Below are 25970 nucleotides of genomic sequence, written 5' to 3'. Positions count from 1 at the left end.
GGTTTTTGAGTGACCCTAAAAGTCAACCAAGGAGGCTAAAGGGGTGGAAAGTACTCCCCACCCATACCCTTACCCCTAGGGTGCTTAAATTTGATGTTTTTAAGACTTAAGGACTTAATAGGAACAAATAAAAGCTAGGGAAAAATAGTATGACCAAATAAAAATCTTAAAAGAATTACAATACAAAGATAGCACAAAATTATCAAGTGGTTTAGTTCTATCTTTCCATTGAGTTTCCTCAGCTAAATTTCTTGCACACTCATTGTACACATCAGTAGATCAAGAAATCACATGCATTATGTAAATTACGTATCAAAAAAATCATATAAATTAATGCATCCATTTTCTAATAATCAATTGTTTATCTAATTCTACTCATATTTCTGACCATTAGAATTGCATAATCCAAGAGTTGGTTTTGCATACATTTCATCATTATACATGTTCATAAAACATTAAATGCTGAAATAAAATAACTAAAGTACAACATCACACATCGTAAAATAGCATAATAATGCTCAGTGCATCAAATAATGTTCTAACATATCGAGTCATGAGTATAAAAATAATAATGTATCATCGATGCTAGGATGGGTCGGGGCAAGGCCTCACATCCTTCCCCACTAGGCATGAACTTCCTCCTTGACTTCATCAAAAAGATATGGGTACTAAGATCACATCTGTGCCGCATCCTCCTATGAAGCCATAACCTCATCATAGCAATCCCACTGGACCGTAACCTAGTCTAGCTCTCAACCTTGAAGTGCTAGGTTCTGTCGGGCAATAATATGGATAGGCTCCAGTGCTAACTGGCCATCCGAATCCACCTACAAAGCATTCCAATCTATAATATGAGACTCTTCATAAATGTATCCTCTAAGTAATGAAATGTGAAACACATCGTGGATGCATGACAGGCTAGGTGGTAAAGCTAAATGGTAGGCAACTGGTCCTATCCTCTCTAGGATCTTGAATGGTCCAACAAATTGGGGCACCAACTTAGAGCCCTTTCCAAATCAAATTAGACTCTTGTGCAATCACACCCTCAAGAACACTCTATCACAAACCTGATACTCTCGATCTATCCTCTTTCGCAACAACATACTTCTTCTGCCGATCCTGTGCCTCTCTTGAGAATTGTCTAATCAAAGTCACCTGATGCTCCATCTCCTTAACCAATTGAGGCCCAATAGATACTCGATCCTCAATCCTATCCCAACTTAAAGGCATCTTGCAAGGTCTTCCATACAAGGCCTCATAAGGAGGCATACCTATGGAGGAATGGTGCCCATTGTTATAAGCAAACTCGACAAGGTGTAGGTATTCCTCCCACTTGACCTGATGGTCCATCACGTACATACGCAACATGTCTTCCAAAACCTGATTCACTCACTCAATCTGTCCATCATTTTGAGGATGGTACACTATACTAAAATTGAGCCTAGTTCCCAATGTTGCCTGCAACTCTCTCCAAAAGGATGAAGTGAACAATGAGTCCCTATTGGAGATGATCTTACGGGGAACACCATGAAGTCTAACAATATCCCATAGAAACACCTGAGCTATGTTTCATGCTATGTATGTAGTACGGGAGGGAGAGAAGTGGGAAACCTTGGTCAACATGTCAACTATCACCAAAATGGCATCATGGCGATGAGAAGACAAGGGGAGATGAACAAAAAAGTCCATAGATATAACATCCCACTTCCAATCTGAAATATCATGAGGCTGAAGGAGCCCACCGAGATGTGGATGCTCTTCCTTCACCCTCTGACACTCGAGGCATCTTACAACTATGTTAGCAATCTGCACGCTCATGCCTAGCTAATTATATAACTGCCTCAAATCTGCATGTAACTTCTTAACACCGAGGTGCACTGCATAAGGTGTTCTGTGAGCCTCAAGTATAATGAACTCATGCAATCCCCCAATGGAAGGTACATACATATGTCCTCTATGATGCAAGAGTCCATCAAACTCCAAGGAATACTCTGAATACTTCCCTTCCAAGGGTCTTTGAGAATGCACTACCTAACTAACCTCTACATAGAGCTCATCTGCTAGCAAATACTGAAGAATCTACTCTCTCAAATTGGTACTAGTAGTCATAGATGATAACTCATGGCACCTCCTACTTAAGGCATCTACAACTACATTCTCCTTCCCCTTGATGTAATGAACATCAAAATTGTACTCACAAAGGAACTCCATCCACCTTCTCTACCTAGCATTAAGGTTCAGTTGTGTGAATATGTACTGCAAGCTCTGGTGATCAGAATGAAGCTCAAATCTATGACCTAGTAGAAAGTGTTGCCACCTTACCAAGGCATGAACCACTACTGTAAGCTCTAGGTCGTGAGTAGGCTAATTGAGTTCATGATTCTTCAACTTCCTAGACTTGAAGGAAATAGGTTAGCCATCCTGCATAAGAACTACCCCTATACCATCTAAAGATGCATCGGTGCACACCACAAAGTTTGCAGATGGATCTAGTACCACAAGAATCAGTGCAGTTGTGAGGGCTCTCTTGAGCTCTTGAAAATATTTATCACACTTCTCCATCCACTCATACTTCTTTCCCTTCCTCTAAAGAGATGTGATGGGGTGTGCCAATCTAGAGAATCTTGCAATGAAGCGTTGATAATAGCTTGCTAGTCCGATAAAGCTCCTCACCTCAGTGACACTGGTGGGTGTTGGCCAATCCATGATGGCCCTAATCTTTGATGGGTCTACCAAGACACCATCAGCTGATATGACATGACCAAAATAATGTATCTTCAGTCTAAAGAATGCACACTTCGACAAGCTACAAAACAACTGATTCTCCCTCAACTTCTGCAATACCTATCTCAAGTGCTCTTCATGCTCCTTCTCATCACGAGAATATATCAGGATTTCATCCAAGAAGACAACCACGAACTTATCCAAAAAGTACAAAATACTCCATTCATGAGGCTCATGAATACAGTTGGAGCATTCGTTAGACCAAATGGCACCACGGTGTATTTGTAGTGACCATACCTAGTAAAAAATGCAGTCTTAGGGATATCACTATCCACAATCCTCAACTGATGATAACCTGACTTGAAATCAATTTTTGAAAATACTCGAGCACCCTGCAATTGATCATAGAGGTCATCAATCCTAGGAAGAGGGTATCATTTCTTGATGGTAATTTTGTTCAATTGTTGATAATCAATACACAACCTAAATGATCTATCCTTCTTCTTTACGAAGATCACTGGTTTGCCCCAAGGTGACATACTAGGTCAAATATGCCCCTTCTCTAAGAGTTCCTCCAACTGAATCTTAAGTTTACTAAGCTCATGAGTAGTCATCCTGTAAGGTGCTCTCAACATTTTCTCTGCTCTTGGCACAAGATCAACATGAAAATCCACTTCTCTAGGTGGAAGCCTACCAGGGAGCTCTGAAGGAAAAACATCTGCAAACTCTTGCAATATAGGAAAATCATCAAGGGATGGCTTCCCCCTCTGAATCTTCCTCCCTATCACTGATGGTGATAGCGAACAACTGACATCCCTTTCGCATGCTCCACCTAAGCTGCATAGAGGAAATCATACAAAGGGATATGGGTCTCTTAACCCCAAGGATTACTCTAGAGATACCATCATCATCCACACATTCCACCCTCTTCTATCGACAATCCATCTTGGCCCTGTGGGCATAAAGCCAATCCATGCCAAGAACATCATAAGAACCTAGAGGGGTAATGCGTAGATCAGACAACTTATTACTGTAAAATGCCTTGGCTGCTTTTTTTTTGCATTGGACAACTTATTCTACCCCTAATTTTGTGAGTAGAAAAAGCTTCTATAAAATATCTTAGGGTTAGGGATTTCATAATGTATGATAATTTTGTAGCTTCTTGTGGTGGTATTGAGTTGTAAGAGATTGTGGATTGTAATCGCTAGAGAATAATAATATTGGACTTGTTCTTATTAGCTGTAGCCTAGGATTTTAGTGAACTATGTTAAATATTTGTATCTTGTATTCTCTTATGTGTAATCTATTATTTTCTGATATTGTTTATATTTGCATGTAATTATTATATATGTCTGTGGTTAATCCTAACATTGATAGCTCTCACATCTAGCATGACTTGAAATGAATGTGAGAAAATATAGTAAGGCCCCTTTTAATCATCAACAAATCACATTAACCACTAGACTAATCCACAATCATGACCTAGCATAGAAGAAACCTTGGAGTCATCATACAATCTTCTAGCAACCTTAGCAAACATGAGACTTTGTTCAAGAGAGGATACTACTTCTTGATAGGTTATAAAACATGTACCAATAGAACTTATGTTTTTATTTTAATCTTACAACAAATCAACCAACAAATGACATTAAATCTGATCATATGTATGATAATTGGATACTTTCATTAGTTTACTTAATGATCACAAAAATTTGAGATCATGTATGAAATTTAGTGGGAACATAAACAACAACAACACTATCACTAAACAAAACACTTAATGTCAAACCATATTTATTTGATCTTTTCACTTATTAAAAATAAATTTATTTTAATTAATATTCTATACTTTAGATAAACACTTTTAGAACTCTATTATAAAGATCTTAGAGTTTGTATCACATTAATATTAATATTATATTACAAATCTATATTAAATAAGGAATAATATTTTATTAAATAAACACTATTCAACTTTAGATGAATACATATTTGAAACTATATAAACAAAAGAATATGTTCAAATAAAAGAACTCTTCTTGTAAAGGGTCATAAGATTTCCCTTTATTAACATTGTATTAGATATAAAAATACATTCTGTATATAATATTGAGAAACTCCAATCGAAAATATTTTTCAAAAAGAAATGAAGTACTAATCCAGATTCTTGTAAAATCTTTATTCCTACATACCTACAAATTTAGAAATAAAATTAGTAATATAAATAATAAAATTTGAAAATAAAATATTAAATCAAAATTAAGAAAAAATATATATAACATTTATGCTATGAATATGTTCTAAGAGTCATTGTAGTTTCTTGTGGGTTAGTCCTAGGACAATCCTTAAAGGTGGAACCATTAAGAACCCTTAGACCAACAACACCTTTGACTTTATAAGACCGATGAATCACATAATCGAAAACACACCCTCCATGGAAGTGCCACATGGTAGTAAGATTATCTTTACAATATTACTTTCCCATAGTTGTATCATCTGATTTATTATTGGGAAGATGTGGCCCAATGAAATGTAGCCAACTTATGCCATTAGACATTTTAAAGGAAAAATTATCAATAGAATTTGTTTCGCAAGTATCATATATCACCTAGAGTTATTGTACACAATTTTGTAGATCTTGGTGCTTTTAATAATAATTATAACGAATAGAAGGATTGACTCTAGAATCCTTACTAATCAGACTTAGATTCCCTCTTGATAAACCTTCTCAAATATTACACCAACATATTGGTTAACAAGAGTAGAATCATTTGAGGAAATTTTTTCTGCAAAGCTAGTTTCATCTATGTAAATGTGAGAATCATTAAGAATGCCCATTAATTTTATGTTGGAAGGATCAATTAGTGTAGGATATTCCATTCTTACTAAACATGCCCAAGAATTATCTTGATTCCTCATCCTACTAAAGGTACATGTTGTAGAATATATATTCAATTTCTCAAGGTCTTGGAAGGGACCTATTCTAGTTAAGACCAATAGTGTAGGACTTCCTATACTTCTAGCAGATAAAATCACCTCATTAGAATTAGATGATTCATTAACAGAAAAGATGAATTTTACACCATGAGCCTTCAACCTCCTTGTAACAAAGCAAAATTATCAAATTGAGTGTAAAAATAGCTTTTCTAATGATAAATCACAAAGAGTGATTTGAAATATTGATATAAGAAATTTCAACATAATTGAATCTAAAAATTTGTACTCATGAGAAAAAGTGGCAAACAAAAAGTTTATAACTTAGTAAGTAATCATCTAACCTAGTGAAGATTTGAAGAGAACTCTAGAGGTAGTAGCATTGAGAAGAATAACAATATTATATGGGTTTTCATACTTTAAAAGATCCACAACTGTGTGTCTTTTTCCATTGCTATCAAAGGTGGAAGCACCAATCTTGGTGCCCTCCAAGTGATCCACCACTACAACATTTGGGGTCAAATTGTGACAATAATTTACAATGACCATGTAATTTGTGGGTGATTTTCATGTTTTATTTTAAAATTATCCCTGACATCATCACAATATCAATGTTGGTGTCATTATTGTGAAGTCATTGTGATTATTTAAAAAAAGGAAAGAACATTAATCATTTTCATTTTATCGATTGTGGATAGCTACATGGAAAAGAGTGTGGAGAGCTCTGAATGAGGGTATAGAGAAGTTGTGAAAGAGTGTGGAGATCTAAAATTTCCTTTCCTAGATGTGCCCTTGCTTTGCATTTTGTTATGATGTTGTGCCCTTTCTCTATGATTGTGTTTTTGTGTCATACCCTTCTAATCTTAGTGTTGTTTCTCTGCATTCTCTCTACAGAAAAGATTATCAATGACTATCACTATAGTCTTCGTTTAAATTTTCATTATCAATTCCTTATGAATCTCTCAAAATCAATTAGAACTCAATTTTAAAATATAAAATTAGTAAAAGCACAAACCCGTGTCACCCTTTTGTAAAGCAAAGGGCTAACAAAAGTATAATTGTTCACATTTAATGACATAAAATTGGTATCATTATTTAAAATTTGAAGTTTAGGATTATAATTTTTAATAATTATTTGGAATAAGAATTGATATATTTTCCTAATTTTTAAAGATTTTGTTTCAGCTACTGAAAAATGCTAAAAATTAGGGGTCTAGTTCCCACCACAAAACTATGTGGAAATAAACTTATTTCCCTTTGATCTCAAACTATGTTATAGGTAACATACATAGCTAGAACAATAAAAAATAAAATATACTTTAGACATATATTTTCTCTTTTATCATGACTCAAATTTCAACTCACCTAAAATTGATAGTTTTCATCTCCCACCACATTTTTCAAAACAAATCTAATCTAACTAGGAGAAAAATTATAAATTCTAGAACAGGACTCTCTCCTCTAGAATGCCATATAATTTTTATATTTTTTAATATGATTGAATATTTTTTTCTTTCTCAAAATCGATATCTTTTTTAGTGTTAAAATATGTGCTTATAGAATTTTCTAATAATAATATATTGTATCTAATTAAAACGCTATAAAATATGAGAGTATTCTTGACTTTGAGCTCTATAAAATGGTGTTTATATGCTATTAAATAAATATCATAAAAAATAGTAAGAGTTATTAAAACACCACTTTTCTGAAATAATTTTTCTTCTTTAGTAATTGGATACAAACTAGTATAATTTAATAGATATTTCCAATCAAAAAAGTGTGAGACCATATATAACTTAGCTAGAATAAATTTATCTAGATCATACATTTGACAAAAATTGATTTTGATATAGAAATACTCTAATTAAGTCATTCTGATAAGTCAGCCTAAAAGGTAACACAACTTTTTACTTGTACCCAATTTATAATACTGCATACCTAAGAAATGTGTTTTCTTGAAAGTTTTTAAAGCATACTTAACAAGCTCCATTTATGGAAATCTTAAAATCTTCCATTCTTTAGGTAAAATCTATTCGAGATATTCCACCTAGAAAAATAAGGACTCTTTTCTGGGATCTTTATGTCTAAACATGTGAAACTAAACTCTATGAGGGTTGACCAAGTATAAGACTATCCATTTATCCTACCACAACCATGTATTTTCTTGATAAGTGAACATCCAAAGATCTCCATATTAGAAACCATGGGTTTTTAAGCTCCTCCAAATTCAATTCTAATAGTTCTACATGATCTCTACCAATCACATACATGAACATATTTTGAACAACGAAGGAATAGGAAAGAAATGGAAGGGATCCAATGTGGAAAAAATTGTGCACACCAACAACTTCCCTAGTTTTACTACAAAAAATATTGTACCATTTGCCAAAATATTTGGGTTACCAACCTTTCATTATGAGCAATATGGTAGGATTCCATAACAGGGTTATTTTTATTGGTGAATTCTTACTTGTTCTCTATAGTCATTGTTATTTAAAATATAACATCCATTGTCAACATCCATGTATTTCAGGTCTTCACAGTTCACTTCATTTACATTTCACCCAAATAAAAACTATTGTATAATGATTATCAAGGTTTGTAATAGATTCATTAATTTCATTCTCTCAATTAAAAATTATCATCAACTAGAGAATCCAAGATTCCAAAACTTGCTACCTAAAGAGTTGAAATTCCTTTAGAGTTAGGGAAGAATGTTACTAATAAAATATTGGAGTTTGCATTTGCTAACAAGCTTCTCGTATGTTACACTACAATTTTTATATAAGCATGAATTTTGTTTGATTCCTTTCTAATTTATGTAAAGTAATTATATGTTCTATATGCATCATAGATTGAAGTATAACACCATTTATTTGGTAAAAAAATATACATCCATATTCATAGTACAAACAATCTCAAAAAAAAAAAAACCTAAAATTAGTAGACAACTTCTCTTGAAAATGATGAACAATTTTATGGATGAACATTGTATATGGAGACTTTCAATGAGGCCCCCACTGTCATTTTGGTCCCTCCACATAACACCATTACTACCCTATGCTCTATTTTTTCTTATCAGTTCAACTTAGCTAAGCTTTTCTTTTTCTTTTCAAATATTAATGCATGTAGTGAAATGACAATTCTTCATGTTTGAGAACAAAAGATAGGAATTTAAATATAATTATTATAACATTCAAATAATTGAAAAACATCGTACAGAAATGGAGAGTCAATTTTACAGATAAATTGGAAGTATTATAATATAAACAAAAGTATAACCATATGATACATCCAAAATATATACAACAAGTGAAATTGGATATATTGAAAAAATCATAACCATATGATACATCCATACTATATAGAAGAAGTGTTATCATTATGGTACTACAATTGATATATTAAAACAAGTATGATAGGTCTTTTTTCCACTTAGTTGTTTGAGCACTTCTCTTTATATATTGAGATAGATCATTCTAAGGTGCTTCTTACATATTAGCACAACAAAAAAATTGATCCAGATACATACATATTCTAGAATCCAAAAATAAAATAATAAAACTCACTCAACCTATGCTAAGTGTCTTACCTCAAGATCTTGCACAAAAAATAATGCAGACCAAGAAAAATGGATAGAGTTTGAAAGAAATTTTACAAAAACATATCATAGAAGACATTTTTAGACAGAAACAAGTCATACCTTGTTAAATTTTTCTAGTAGCTAATTAGTTGGGTTGATTACAAATTCCTATAGAACAATCATTAGATTAGGTACAACAAAATGAGCAATCAACTATTCCAAACTAGTAGGATCAAATGCAATTTTCCAAGGTGATAAAATTGCATATGCAGATGGATAACTTGCATTTTAGGCATGAAGCACATTCTTAGACTTATAACAAATAGTTGGATATAAAGGCTCCATACATTGGCTCAATAATGGAAGCCAAGGATGTAACTATATGATCTAGAATCTTATGAAGTATTGAAGCCTATAGTAACTTCTCTCATGTCTCCAAAAAATCTAGCATAGGTTCAAGGTCCCTTGGCACCCAAGAATTTGTAGGAGCTATTCTTAGTGCTAGAAGAATAACTTTAGTAAAGAGTTGAGTGTAAGGAGTTGAAGAAGCAAGTTTTGTTTCTATGTATATGCCATAATCATGAGGCTCATTCCCTTGAAGAAGCCACCGCCACAATGGCATCACCTTTAAACAATGAAAATGATGTTGAAGTGGTTCTCAACCTTGAAAAACTATAATAAGAAATGGTAAAGATGAGCATTATGCATAATAGAGAATGTCTTATCTAGTGTAGTACAAGATTGAGTAATTGTACATATAAATTTATATATTCTATCAAGAATAGAATTGACCAATTCTGCATATATATGGAAATATATACATTCGAATACATGTGAATTCCCATTAAAATTGATTTCCTTTGATGGTAGATCCAAAATATGTAATGCAACTATTTACAATCACAAGATATCATTTAGTGGCATATGATTGTACATTTACATGCATGAGGGGTTATTCTTTAATCATAATTAAGGAAATTCAAAAAATGGAGCAAAATTGGTTTTTAGAAAACAAAATCAATTAAAAAGGTTGTAAGAAAATCAATTGGATAGAAACACCTATATTCATTTTTAACCAACAAGATGTTTGTGAATAGAATTGAACCACTCATGTTTGTTAGTAGAAAACTACCAACATCCATTTGGTTTGAGTTTTGAACATATGGGAAATCTTTGATGCTCACATTCCAACTTTAAATTTTAATTGCAAACAAAATTGAATGATTTCTATAGACATTGACTTGGTTTGGTGGCACACATTATCCTTCTTTCTAGCATTGGACAAACTATGTTAAATATCGGCAAAATATGACAACCCCAAATATACATAAACAAATGCATTTGTAATCTCCACTTCCTTAGGCTACAATCCAAGTATGAATCATATGTCTTACCTGTAATACACATTTTGGATTCAAACCCATGAAAACCAATTGAAGAATTAAAAAAAATCCCAATTGAAGGAATTGATTTATCCAGATCTACTAATACAATGCCCATATAAAACAAAAACCTTGAATGATTTTTTGTTTCCACACCCATGAAGATTTGTATATATATTACATATTGTATTGTAGGTCTTGGGTCTTATGATTTAAATGAGAGGAGAGATAATATTCTTGTGGCATGTGTGCACAAGTGGATTTAATTGGCCTTTTTTATGAAAGTTTTAATAAAGAAATTGAAGACACAAAGCTTACAAAATTTGTATAGAATCCCCAATATTTTAATATGGTAGGAAATAAAATATGAGATCATTGTCATGGCATCTACATTGGACCTAATGAGGGAAATCAACACCATGTTCTTGCTTCCAAGGTAATAGTTCTTTAGGTGCATTTTCTTGTAAAACATTTTTTTTGTTGAACAATTGTAAACTCTTAGAAAATGCATTATTGAAATTCTATTAGCATTGACAGACTTCCCTTGAACAAAATAAAAATGAAGAGGAATAAATGAAACACAAATTATGATATTTACTTCACTGCAACCACATCTTCTTGTTGCATCCCTGAGCTAGACAATAATGTCTATTGGTTCTCATCAACAAATAAGATAATTAGTTCTCTTCCACTATCAAAACTTATCAATGGGAGAAAGATAGCACAAATAAGTAATCAATACGATATGTGAATTGTGTTAATGCGCTAGATGGAATATAAATGGAGCATATTTATCGGTGTGAGATGGGTCGATCAATGGGCGAGAAATGTGATGAATAGGGACAAAATGCACAGGTGGGATGTTGAAAAGGAATAATGGTGAATTAGAGTGAGGTGACCAAAAATAAATTTCAAAACCATATGTGCAGATATTAGCATTAAGTACAAAATTTCCAATAATTTTATAGATATATACATTAATTACACCAATCATTTTTTCAAAACCATTTATGTAGATATAAACATTAAGTACATCATGTCCAATATTTTTGCAGATGCACACATCAATTACACTAGTTTTTTTTCTTTTAAAACCATATATGCAGACATAAACATTAAGTACAACATGTCTAATATTTTTTGTAGATATACACAATATTTACACCAATTTTTTCTTTCAAAACCATATGCATAGATATAAACATTAAGTACAACATGTCCAATACTTTTGCAAATATACACATTAGTTACACCAAATTTTTACTTCAAAACAATATGTGTAGATATAAACATTAAGTACAACATGTCCAATATTTTTTAGATTTACAAATTAATTACACCAAATTTTTCTTTCAAAACCATATGTGTAGATATAAACATTAAGTACAACTATTTCGATAAGGTTAGAAAAGGAATAAGTTATTCTATTGAAGAAGGATCATGCCAGATAATACGAATAAATTTGATCAAAATAGGGAGACAATTGCTAGATTGTTGTCTAACTTTCAAAGAGAAGGTGATTACAAATATTATTATCCTTGCAAGAGTTGTACTGGCTTAAAGACAAGGAGAATCAAAATAAATAAGAGACATATTAGGGAGATTGGTCACATTGAAGGTGGGTTTTATTATCATTCATTGGTAAGTCATTTCTCACAATTAATATACATATGAACCACAAAATGGGGTTTGATTCTCATCATTTTTATATAGCTTGATCTCCCCAGGGCAATATATAATATGGACCACCACATCTTGGAACAACATGGAGGTGTGAATATGAAGGAACATGGAGGTGTAAGTATTGAAGGAGAAGATTGTGATCCCATGGAAGATAATGATCATGTGCTAGAAAACACATTTGAAGATGATAGTACAAATGCATTGATTCATGACATATTTTGTATTGGTGTTGATGGCAATGATGATGATGAGGATGACATTGAGGTTGTCTATGATATACCTCTACTTGAGAAGGAAAACAACCTTTACAAAGGATCTCAATCAACTCTTTTCTTTTTTGTATTACTATTGGTGAATTTGAAGGAGATGAATGGTTTATCAAACATAAAAATATCACATATGTTAAGGTTTTTCATATGCATCGTTATAGTCTTTAAATGTGAAATATGTACCATTAAGATTGTTTATACTAATGACTTATATTTTTTTCTTTAGATTGATAGGTGACTATTTGTTACCACTATCAAATGTTATCCCTCACTCATACCAAGAATTATGTGCCACTATGAAACATTTTTGAATGGAGTATAAAGAAATAGATTCTTCTCCTAAAGATCATGTTATTTATCATTAAGAACACAAAAATCCAATAAAATTTCTTGAATGCCATAAAAGAAGATATAAAGATGATTAGGTGAAAAAAAAAGGTGTCTCACAAGGTTCTTCATTACATCCCCTATAGACAACTAAAATTGTCCAAATACCCTTAACCTGACCAATTAAAAAAATACTTTTTATTTATTTATTTACCCTACCTTTAATTAAATAAATTCACATTTATTTAATTGTATTTTCCTTTCTGTGATTTAAATAAACTAAGGTTTATTTAAATCCTAACCTATTCCCCTTGCATTCTAACCCATTCACTTTAATTAAGTACTTTGTTTACTTAATTAACCCCTTTCCTAATCCCACTTGGAATTAAATATTATATTTAATCCTATTTGAGCACATGGCTCCTATCTTTAACCCTCACCTAACCTCACTACTCTAACCTAACCCATCTTGTTGAACCAATCCACTTCCTTAATCATGCTTAATTTTCCTAATCACCTTGCTAATCACCTCTTAATCCTAAGTGTGTGCTCACACATTTGTGAGGGATGTTCACACTTCCCACACCCCTCATGTCTTCCATGCCTCTTGCACACTTTTCCTTTTGCATGAGAGTCAAGGTGTCTCACACATGTGTGAGAAACCATGCTTCTCACATCTCTTGCACACTTGTCCTCTTGCATGAGAATCAAGTTGTCTCACACATGTGTAAGAAGGCATGCTTCTCACACCTCTCAAACATGTCACCATTAGAAGGTTTCTCACACATGTGTGAGCATATTGCCCACTTTGAATTGGTCAAAACCCTAATCCATGTGAAGTCTACTCGGTCTCCACCTCATCAATCCTAAGAGATCCTAGCCCTTCAACTTGCATTCAATATTAGTCATCTATTGCATCTCTTTTCCTATAAAAGGATGTCTCTCTCTTCATTTCCATATATACTATCTATCCCATTGCTATGCTACAGGATTTGTGAGCAACCACATCCCATAATGTGAAATCATCTACACTTGATGATTTTGTGAAGTTTGCATTGGTCTTATTTTCAGTAGTTTAAGATCTTTGTTATTTCATGTCATGCTTTGGTACATGCTCTCTTGCATATTTTGAGGTTTGCATGATCATGTAGGAATATGCATTAGTTGCTTAGTTGTTATTTCTCTTATTAAATATTTATGCAATACATACCCATTATTCATCTTTTTTAAATAACTATTCAAGTGTAGTAGCTTGACACAATTTATGTATTACTATACAAACAATAGAAGTCAAGATGAAATTATTTGAATTCCTAAATATGGTTCAATATTTGTGGACATAGAGGAAAAGCTACCACACTTTAAAGAAGAACCTCAAAATCCCAACCTTTCTTTGAAAAACTGACAATGTCAATCCATTTGGAGAGATAAGATCTACTCACTTGGTGTGGCCTATTTTTATTATCAATAATAAACTTCCTCCATGGACATCAATAAAGAGGGGGAACACTATGTTGGCAATGATTTTTCTATATATTTTATTATTGTATTGTTATCTACATGTAATTATAAGGCTTAGAGTGAAATGACCACAATAATTATCTAATGATGATCATTCAATTAGGTAAGTACCAAGTGAAAAATATGAATTTATATATTGCATCTCTTATTGACAAGTTGTTGGCATTATGGAATAGTTTTACTATGTATGATATATGTAGACTGTTCGGACAAAAAAATTTCAATTCCATACAATGCTTATCTACACAATTCATGATACCCTAGGGTTGACACATTTATATGGTATGTTATGTTGAAATATAGTTGTACATGATAATAGTAATCCCAAAAATGGACATATTTAATCCAATTGTATCATTATCTTGTAGGTCTTCAAACAAAGGGAAAATTTGCATGTCTAATGTGTGGTCTAGAGATGAAGTCTCGTCATTCCAAAAGTTTAAGAAAGTGGGTTTTTGATGAGAATAGGCACTTCCTCCATAGAAATCATAAGTATCAAAGTGCCAAAAAATATATTTTCAATGTGAAGGAAGAGACTACATCAAAGCCACAAAAATGACACCTCACCTATGCTAGTTGGAATATAATAGACTTCTTGGTAGCATCACTCCACCTAATGTTTTATGTTTGGAAATTATATGTTTTGATTTTGTTTTGTTGGATAATTATATAATTGATGATCATGAAGGTCATCAAGGCATTACTAACCACCTTCCAAAGAGATAAATTATTATCCCAAAGAATTTAGTAGTCTTCCCTACTATGAGCAGCTACAAATTATGCATTTGTTTGATACTATGCATATTGGAAAGAATGTAATAGATACACTATGGAAAATATTGGATGGAAGGCATGACAAAGAAAAATTTGCCAAAATTTGTAGTGACATTCATGATTCCAATCATGCAATGAAAAATATCTTTAAATCAAATAGCAATGGAGACTAGATTAATGCAAGTGCCCTTCCTTCATTATTAACAAAGTAGCAAATTTATACCATAAAAAAGTCATACAAAACAATTGATTTCCTGTAGGATTTTCTATGAATATAAGAGATCTCGTATTAAAGAAAATTGAATTTGGGCCAAGGATGAAAATGCATGATTGGGATACCTTCGTCAAGGTAAGCCATGGTATTTTGTATTTGCAATATCTTTTTGCAACTACATTCAATTTTTTTGTACTACATTAGAAAAGAATGAAATGATTAGTTGACAATTATTGCAGTATGTGTTACCCCTATCACTTCTAGAAAAGTTTAACAATAACATCAAACAAGTGACATATTATCTTGGAAAATACATGAGGTAAGCAATGATATATGTTGAATATATCAAACAAGTAATATATTTTAAAGTGTCATATTTATATATTTTTTTGTCTTGAATCCCTTGTAGGTAATTTTCATCTAAATAAATCCATTAGCATGATATAAAATATTAGAAGAAAAGAAATTTTCCACTAATGTGTGAATAAAAAAAGTGTTTACCTTCAACTCTTTTCAATGCACAAGAATGCTACCTCTTACACCAACTTGGGGAAATTGAATTGTGTGGACTTGTAAATCATAGGTCAATGTGGATGGTTGAGAGATACTTGAAATTTTCTAAGGGTTTGGTTGGACAAAGAGCACATCCAAAGGGTTCTATGGTTGAGGGATATATGGTATACTAGATGACGGTGTATGTTACTCAATATCTTCCTAATCTTGTAGCAAAGACCCATATAGATTGTATTTGGGCTCTTGACTCCATCAAAAAATTTGAAGGGAATTATTTGGTGGGGAACAGTAGATTTAGAAAAATCAAAGGTTACAAATTATGAGATTTTATTGTAGTTAATTAATTCTTAATCTTTATTTAATAAATCTATTGTCAATCATCTATTGACGTTTGTATAGTTGGTAAAAAGTGGGAAGCAATACATTTTTTTATTGCAAAGAATCAAAGATTGGATGACAATATGGATTGAACAATGTCAACATTATACTCATAGATTAAAATGGGAAATTGTGTCTTCATTAATTATACAAGCCCATTGTAATGGAGATCCCAATGTTACAAAAAAAGAAATAGATTTAGCATATGGTTTAAGGGATCTCTAGGTATTTATAAGTGTGTTAATCAACCATATATTTGAACTTGAGATGTTATAATTTATACATATTTGTTATTATTGTAAGTGAAACACCACAAGACTATGTTATGCAATGGTTATAAATTTTGTATCAAATATTTTGATTAAATAAAGATAAATTCTAATTCCATGATAACTGCAGTCTTCCAGGTGACCAATATTTCATCTAGAAAAGACTTACATCCTCAAGAATCTCAAAATTGATACTATGGAATTTTGGTTGATATACTTTACTGTGACTTTAATTCCTCAAATTAATTATCTACATAATCAAATGGTATAGACAATGACTAAATCAAAATTATCTTGATGGAATTTTTATTGAGCAAGAGAACTAACTTCCAATAATTAATACAAGGTTGTTTGAGCTAGTTGGGGATGAGCCCCTATGTTCTCCCAAGACAATGTGAGCATGTATTTTACTTAGAGGTTCCATATAAACTAGTTTGGTCATTGGTTATTAGACATGAACTAAGAGGAAACTTGATAAAGTATAATGCAATGGAAGAAGAAAATACTAAGGAAGAGGGAGAATTTGATCACAATCGAGAGTTTGTCAATGATGATTATGATGCAAATGATGTTGCTATTGATCATGATGATGGTGCTTCTATTGACCACAATGATGATGATGATAGTGACAATGATGATGGCCATGATAGTGGTGGTGATGATGTCAATGTCGACAATGATCCTGATGATGAGATGAATAAAGAATAATATCAATGATGGGGGGTTTGGTTACCTAACATTGGAGGTACATTTTATTATCAATGACAAGAATGAAACTTGTAGTTATGTGATCAATGCCTATTATATTCAATATTCATCTCTTGGGAGATCAATGATTAATTTTATTAACATTTCATGTACCTTTTATTGTTTATAATTTATATGTGATGCTAATATTTGATGTAATTTTGAATTAATTGTTTAGCTAGCATAAGAAAATTTATTTACATATGCAAAAACCTAAAGCCTTTTTACAAGCATCCCACACAGTTTCATGGATTATTCAGTATAAGTTAGTACAACCCATAGAGATTAATGTCTATTACCATTTCTAAAATATCTCTCATTGCCACCTATATCTCTTATTTCATTGAGTGTAGTTACTAGCGATTAGGTATTTGTCATATTTTTCTTCCTCGAGTTAGGAAAATGTAGGAATGGAAGAAGAAATTGTGATATTTAGCATTTCTAAATTAAGGAGATTGACTTGAGGTCAAAATATCAGAAAGAAATTCAATAAGAACTTTAAAAAATTTCTTTCTCAAGGGGTTTCATGTTCTTATAATGATGTGATTAAAGGTGACTCTAATGTTCCCTTTAGGTACAAACATCCACAAAAACAATGGGTCCCCAATGAACTTCCTCTAATAAACATTGATTTTTTTGTTGAAGAGAGGATATATTGCATAGCTCCATCCTCATTATATGGTTTTGGGCTATTTCCCATGGATGGCATAAAGGTCTCTTACAACAAAGTTGTTAAATTAATGAAGCATGTTAGACCTTTCTATGATTAAAGTAGTTAGATGCAGATTATTAGATATAAAAAAGTATGTGTCAGTATGCACTCATGACAAATTATATACAACAAAAATTTAGTGAACAAAGTAAAATAGTAGCTATATACATTAACAGAAGGCTAAAAGCATCACGAAATATTGCAAGTTTTATAAATAGTACATGACCATGGCATCAACTAAGAAGAAACCCAATTGCATATTTGAGGTGTGGGAGGGAAATTTCACGTATTTGTATGTGAGATAAAATCAATACATGAAGGCAAAGAGCTTCTTATTGATTACAATTGAGTCACATATATACAAACAAAGCCACTATCATGGGTGAGGTGATATGTACTATGCACATTTAAAATCAACTCCAATCAATGAATCCAATACACCATTAAAATTTTATATTATTTTTGCTAACTTAGAATAATAAAACATGTGTTTTAACATGTCTCAATGATTATTATTTTTAAATACAAGGCTAGATTATTGGTCAACACACAAGATATGCACGGTGGTGATGGTTCTCATGGGACTTCTTCTTCTTGCTAGGTAAAACTCATTGTTATTGTGCAAATTAGATACAAGAAATATGTTAATGCATATTTTTTATTATGTTTTATTGTTCACTAATATACTAGATTGATTTTAAATATAGCACTAATAATATTTTTCTCACAAATGGATGCTGATGAGGAAAAGGGAAATGAAAAAGTAGTCCACAAGGAGGTGCATGATGGGCAAGATGAATTCATGATTGATTTTGCATCAGTTGCTGATCCTTTGGATGTAGAAAAAAAAGGTGCTTTATGATTCAGAAAGAAGGTTAAAGAAATTGGCATCAACTCGACTTAGACTCCTAAAATACAATTGAGGGAGGATGAGTTGATGCACCTCGTTGAGACATATATAGTAAGTACTAGTGTAGTTTTTAATTCTAATAAAAGTTCAATAATGGTTTTTATATTATAGTCTTTTATTTATATCACTAGATAAAATTCATATGTGTTAATTTTATAGAGGATGCTGAAGAGGTTCAAGGGCAATGCCCTAGATGATGATACTTCAACAAGTTCAAATACATCACATGCACTATCCTACACTTGTGTTTTTCTCAAACCAATTTTTTTTTTTAAATAGTTCTAATAATCTAGTTTTATTGTGCTCTAACAATCTCATTTTTCAGCACCTACCATTCATCCTACGTTCACTATGTTGCCTACTACAAGGAACAAAACCAAAGAGGTAATGTTGACTACAAATTTGGAAACACATAGCATGGCCACAGATGCGATGGTAGTGCCTATTGGTAAGTAGATTCCTCTTTTCTCTCTCTCATTTTTCATGTGTTTATTTCAATTGCACTATTATTTCTTAGGAGGAATTTTTTATTGCTAGATTCATTTTGTAGGAGCGATGATGACATTCCTAGGTCTATTTGTGTTATATATATGAGAACACTAAAGAATTGTGATCAATTTCTCGTGAGTAATGAATATGGTCTTCACCTGAGAGTAGCCCAACTTCTAGGTACTCTAAAGATTGATCCTTTATTTTTCTATATAATCTTATACTTTGAAGAAAATGCAATAACCTCTTGTTCAATCACTTGCAATAACTAATAATCCCACTATTATTTTATAGAGAATAATCTATTTTATGAAAAAAATGAAGGATAAATGTTTGTATATATTTGGGCTAACCACACACATAGGGTATCATATTTTGATTCCATTGCTAGATCATGTTTCCTTTGATCAATTTCTTCAAGTAAAATATAAGGTAGCTTTAATTTATGTATGAATCTAACTTTTTTTTGTTTTCTTAAAAGGTGGAATTTTCAAACTAAAGAGTTAAAGGATAAAATCATTCATTCATGACAACACTTTTTGGACCCAAGAACATTCAAAGACTTAGTCTCCTTGAGAAATTAGGCCAAGAATCAAAGTATATTATGTAAAACTACAAGACCCAAATGAAAAACAACCCTTGTTATGAGTATCTCCACTATATTCCTATTATTGAGTGGGTGAATCTTAAAAAGGATGCCACTAAGAAAAAAGAAAGAGATGGTGGAGAATGGTAAGGAAAGAAGGTATGTCATAATATTAAGAATGAATTTATGTACTAATTACTCTTAATACTAATGCGATCTAATGTATTTCAAACTTCACATAGGTTGCTTGACACATCAAAGGCAATCAAAGCAAGAAAATAGAAGCATAGGAAGCACAAGTTTGACTTAGGTGGATATTTAAAACTTGTTGCATGAATTATAAGTATAAGTAAATAAAAAATTATACGAAAATAGTTATAAATTGTAAACAAGTTGTATTGATGAAATTGATTACCAAAAATATTCATGATACCAAGAAAAAAAGTATGGCATGGAGTTTTAAAAATGACTTCTGATGAGGACAAGAAATTAGCCTACGAAAAAGGCTATACGACCGAATCTGAATGACTCTAAGCAATGAGTGCACAAGGTTCTTTTTCTAGATCTATCAATGAGGTACACAACTTAATTGATTTTTGTTTCAAATTAATTACTTTAGAAATTACTATATTTGATATTAAGTTCCAAAAATAGAAGTCATTATATTCATGTTTTAAGTAAGGAAATAATTATTATTTATTTTTTTAAATCTTTAAAATGAATATATTTATATGTATTAAATTAAATTATTAATATTTCATAATATTTATCTTTTATTTATATGTATATTACTAATAAATTTACCAATTATTTACACTGGGTTGCAGCCTATGAAGCCTCATACACAAGTCAAGCACTATAGAGTTGTTGATTTGAATGTGGATCATAATACTAAAGGTATAAATTTTCCATTTGATATTTGATATTTGAATTATTAATACAAGTAAAAAATTCAATTTGAATTTGGTGTATTAATACAAACTTAACTATAATATGTGTTGGGATTAAGAAAACATCTTGTATTGCAGTTGTAGGGGATGTAGAGGTTGTTCATGATGAGCATGTTTAGGTTCAAGCCAATGGGAAAGATGATGTGGTTGGAAAAGGTAAAGAGTGCTACAATGTTATTGAAAATCTTTAAAATCTCAATTTTTTAAAATTTAATTGTTCTATCTATTATTGTAGGGGATCCAACCTTGTAAAAGACAATGAGATCACATCCATAGGTGAGAAGAAATATCAATGACAACATGGATATGCCTCTACAACAATATAGGGAAGCACAAAAAATATATAAATGATTCATGTGAACTTATGTAAATTTTTTGATAATGACTGATGTTTATGTCTAGATGTTTTATTTAAGCTCTATTGAAGGTTCATGTAAATGTCCTAATGAATCTTATGTCTTAATGTTAATGTGAATGTTCTAATGAAAATTATATCTTAATGAATGTTATCATGTCATAATTCATGAATGTTATATTTTATTAATAGAATGAATGAATTTTAGATGATAACACAAAATTTAGATGTCAGTATGGGGGAGGAGGCTTTACATGGCTGGCCCTAATTAGCAGAGAATATTAAACTATTCTCGAAACCAAGTGAAGCTCAAGATTAACCTATGATTACATGATAACTAACTATGTGAATATCTTTGTTTCAGGCAATGTAGAAAAAGGTTATAATTCAATATACAATCTCAATTCATATGCATACAACATCAACTCGAGATGAAAAAAAGTAACACGTGTACATTTTTGTTAGAGGTATTTAATTAGGTATTTTAAGTTATATACCATTACAAATATTGTAACTTTTACTCTTATAGGCAAGGGTAATGTCCTTAGCATGCAAGAAAATCAAAACTTTCTATGTGTTGGCTTGTTGAGGGCATTCTCTCATCTATAACAACTAGAGTTCTAATGTTCATGATGGTCTATAATTTTAAGAACTTAATAGACCTATTAAATAAATGTAAACATGGTGCATTTTTTCAGCTTTGTCTATTGTTCACACATATAGAATGTAGCTACATGTGAATTCTTGATTTAGAGTGGCATTCACAAGTTTATCAAATCATTGGTATGATGTCATTCACATCTATTATTTTTCATTAGCAAGTTTAGTGAATTGCTAGTCTATTGTTGCAAACTATACATATGCTTAAACTTAGTTTTGTGTTGTAGAATATTTTCTTAAGATTCATGATCCCTCATCATATAAGTTTCCTTGTCCCTCATTAATAAATGATTGACTTATGCTGAGGTGCAATCTAACAAGTAGCATAGGCCCCTACAACTTGACATTTGATTTCTCTAAGGGACAGATGGTATTATCAGTTAAACCATGTAGCTTGGACACTCTATGGAATTTTTTCTTTACAATATAGAGATGTGGAGGCTAGTTTAAGGATGACCTAAAGAAGAAATGGTTAATAAATAGTTTTCTAGAACTATGTCAATTATTTTAATCTAAAATTTGTATCAACTTTTTTTATTACGATAATTTTCTGACATTAGATTTTGTTGCTCTAGTACTTGTTGATGGTAACAAATGGGTTATGCTTACTAGATATAAGGAAAACAAGTCTACTAGGATTACATCAAAGTATGAAGTGGGGTATGTAGCATTACATACCTTTCTAATCTATATATATAATGGTCATCAATTTTTTGAAATTATGGGTGAGTTAATTTTTTTAAAATTAATAGAATTGGGCATGTAAATCTTATTATCATGATCTAATTACAATTTTTTATGTTGAGAAAATTTATTATTCACAAGGATTAATGACTTTGGACATTTATGATTATGGTTTCAAATGTACAAGCCATTTATCCCAACATCTTGATTTTGTAATCTAGTTTCCTCAAATTTAGCTTAATAGTTTTAGCTTCTTCCTTAAGTATAAGAAATGAATTTTCTTATCTAAAAGGATAGAGCTATATTCTAAATTTAAAGAAAAAATGTAAACAATGCTTCAAATCTAAATTACAAAATTGAACATCCTTATTTATATTCCATGCAAAATTAACTTAAATAAACAACCAACTATAATAAATTATTTCTATCATAGTTGCACAAAGAACTTAAATCATCACCATTAACTCTATGATATTCTATGATTACAAGAGAAAGTAAATGTGCAGTAAATAATGGTAGAAGAACATACAAATCTAATTGGAAAGTCTCATAAATTTTTGTGCAATCCTTAACTTTCAAATAAAAGGAGAAGCATTAGCTTAGGCTTAACCTCCCAACCATATCAATCCCCACACATTATTTTGATAAGAAAGGCCCTCCCTACCCCAAGGCTAGGCTTGGGGCAGTATTAGTCCAATGATCTAAGAAATATTAGTTTTTAGAATGTCCACTTAGTAATAGTCAGGCATGTCTAATTATGATGTAGGAGTATCCTTGGATTGATGTGTTATACTACTCATTTGTGGTCATTTTGATAGTTGTTTCTAAGTTATAGTCACTACCAAGTTACTGCAATTCTCGAGTGCTAGTATTTTGCAATTTAAGATGAGCTCAGGTTATCCCATGTGATGTTAACACTTAGGTTAGCATGTTATCCCATCTAGCTCTATAGTGAGTACCAAGTGACTCTTCATGTGCTAAAATAATCCTCATCTGTTGAGCAACTCTTCATGTAACTAGTTTTCCTATTTATGCTGATTGTCAGCATTTTGGATGTGATTTGTATGTTTTTGGTACAAGCTAACTTGCAAGATTTATTTTGATCATGACATTTATGATGAGATCTTGCCTTGGGATGTGTCCTAACTATTGTTCGATTGGCCTTCCTATTTTTTATATTCTATAATATTCGGTAAGCCATATTGGCAAGTATAAATAAACATCTCATTGAGTCTTTTGGTGACTCAGTTTTGTGAATGAAGTAGAGCTACAAATTTTGAAGAGCTAGGGTTGTAGCTTAGAAACTAGAGATTTTCTTGGTGGACCTAAGGGTACAAGTGTGGATTCTTATTGGTGATCTTATCTAGTTGTGTATCTAGACTAGCTCGGACTGGGTTTTTAAGTTGGATTTTGTTGGATCTTGCTGAATTGATTATTTTTTAATTGATGTTTCTATTTGACCTTAACCTAAAATGCCTTACAATTGGGCATATTTCATGTAATCAGCTATATCTATCAATAAATATTTGTGATTTGGTATTCAATATGGTGTTGTTGCTTCTTGCTATTGCATTTCTATTGTATGGTTATTTGTTGGGGGCTAGGACATCTCCTTTGGGGATTGTCCTTCCTTGTACTGCATCAGATGGTATCAGAGCTTAGTTATTTTTGAGTGTGTAGATAGATTTTTGAACCTGAGGTAGTTTTGACTAGGATCATGGGTTGGGATGGTTGATTTGGTGGAGTCGATTGATCTTCTAGATTTGTGGATCTATTGCTTGGGGTTTGTGAAAACCTTGAAAGATTCTTCCAAGAAGATTAAACCCTAGGGCAATTGATAATCTTAGTAATGATGTAGAAGAATAGATCTTAGAGAAGGTTAAATTTGATTTTAGATCTATGCTAGAGGAGGTTAAAGCTAGTGTTAGAACTAATATTACATTGATGAAGAGTGATATGATTGCTAAAATTGTGAGTTCTTTAGGTGGCATACCTAGGCATGTGGGTACTGAAGGTAGCTATGAGGAAGTTACTAAACTCTTTGAATTTTTTGGATCAAGTGATGATGACATAACTAATCATGTGGTGAGACATATTGTAATTAGGGTTGGTCATTTTTCTCGACCTACATCTTAGTTAAAGCTAAAGAATAAGATGGAGGTTTCTAATTTTTTAGGTACATTGAATCCTTAAGACCTAATTGATTGGATTGGTGAATTGGAAGACTACTTTGAGCTTGAGGATATTGAAGATCCACTTAGAGTGAGGTTGGTACAAACTAAGTTGAAGGGACATGCTACTCTTTGGTGGAAAGAACTACAAAGAGATAGAGAGGAGGAAAGTGAAATAAATATACCTATATGGAGACTGATGGTGACTAAGTTGAAGGCTAAGATAATTCCTACTGATTATGAACTTGAGTTATTTAAGAGGTTGCAAAATCTGAAGCACAAGGATGTAACTATGAAGGATTATACTGAGGAGTTCTATTAGTTGACTATTTGGTCTGGGTATAGACAATTGTCCAACGAAAAGCTAGCATGGTACATTAATGGTTTGAGATACAATATTTAGGATGAGATTTGTATTTTGAATATTCCTTTAATTGAGGATGTTTATTAATATGCTTTGAGATTAGAAGAGAAGCTCAAGAGGAAGAACTAAGGTAACCCTTAAGGAAAGTAGAAGCAAAATGGCTCAGCACAAGCTAAACCAAGTGTAGAAGGTGAATCAAAACTTCCTAATAAAAAAAGGAGGACAATTAGAGGTATGTTCATAGGTAATTATTTCAAATGTGGAAAAGAAGGGCATAGATCTTTTGAACGTCTAGTTGAGAGGATAACCATTGTTGTAAATTAGGTTGAACTCTAGGAAAATTAGCTTGAGAAAGTTGAGAGTTTACTAGCTCAGTAAGTACTAGTTGGTCAAAGAACATTATATTCTTGTCAAAGGACTACTTTGTTCAGGACTTGCTATAAGTCTAGTGGAAAATTTTGCAAGGTGATTATGGATGGTGGTAGTACTAATAACCTTGTTGCTATAGATATGGTTCAGAATCTTGGTTTGAAGATAGTGAGACATCCTTATCCTTATCGGATTAGTTGGTTACAAGGTGAGCATACTTTGGAAGTGAGGGAGCAATACCTTGTTGATTTCCAGATTGGGTAGTATAAGGATCAAGTGTTGTGTGATATTATGGATATGAATAGATGTCATATGTTACTTGGTAGACCTTGGTAGTATGGTTGTAGGGCTATGCATGATTTTGTCAAGAATGTGTTTACTGTTGAGAAAGGTGGTAGGAAG

General features: G+C 31.9%; 1 pseudogene; it reads right to left on the bottom strand.

Annotated features, from left to right (window-relative positions):
- Nucleotides 1–4690: 4690 nt before the first annotated feature.
- The window catches only part of LOC149540652 ((R)-mandelonitrile lyase-like), a 223609-nt pseudogene continuing 202329 nt past the window's right edge, over nucleotides 4691–25970 (bottom strand).

This window comes from Cupressus sempervirens, chromosome 9 (genome assembly GCF_028749045.1).
Source record: "Cupressus sempervirens isolate cs-2001-9-10 chromosome 9, ASM2874904v1, whole genome shotgun sequence".
NCBI lineage: Eukaryota > Viridiplantae > Streptophyta > Pinopsida > Cupressales > Cupressaceae > Cupressus > Cupressus sempervirens.
The sequence above is the reverse complement of the archived record's forward strand: the minus strand, read 5'-3'. Positions and strand labels throughout refer to the sequence as shown.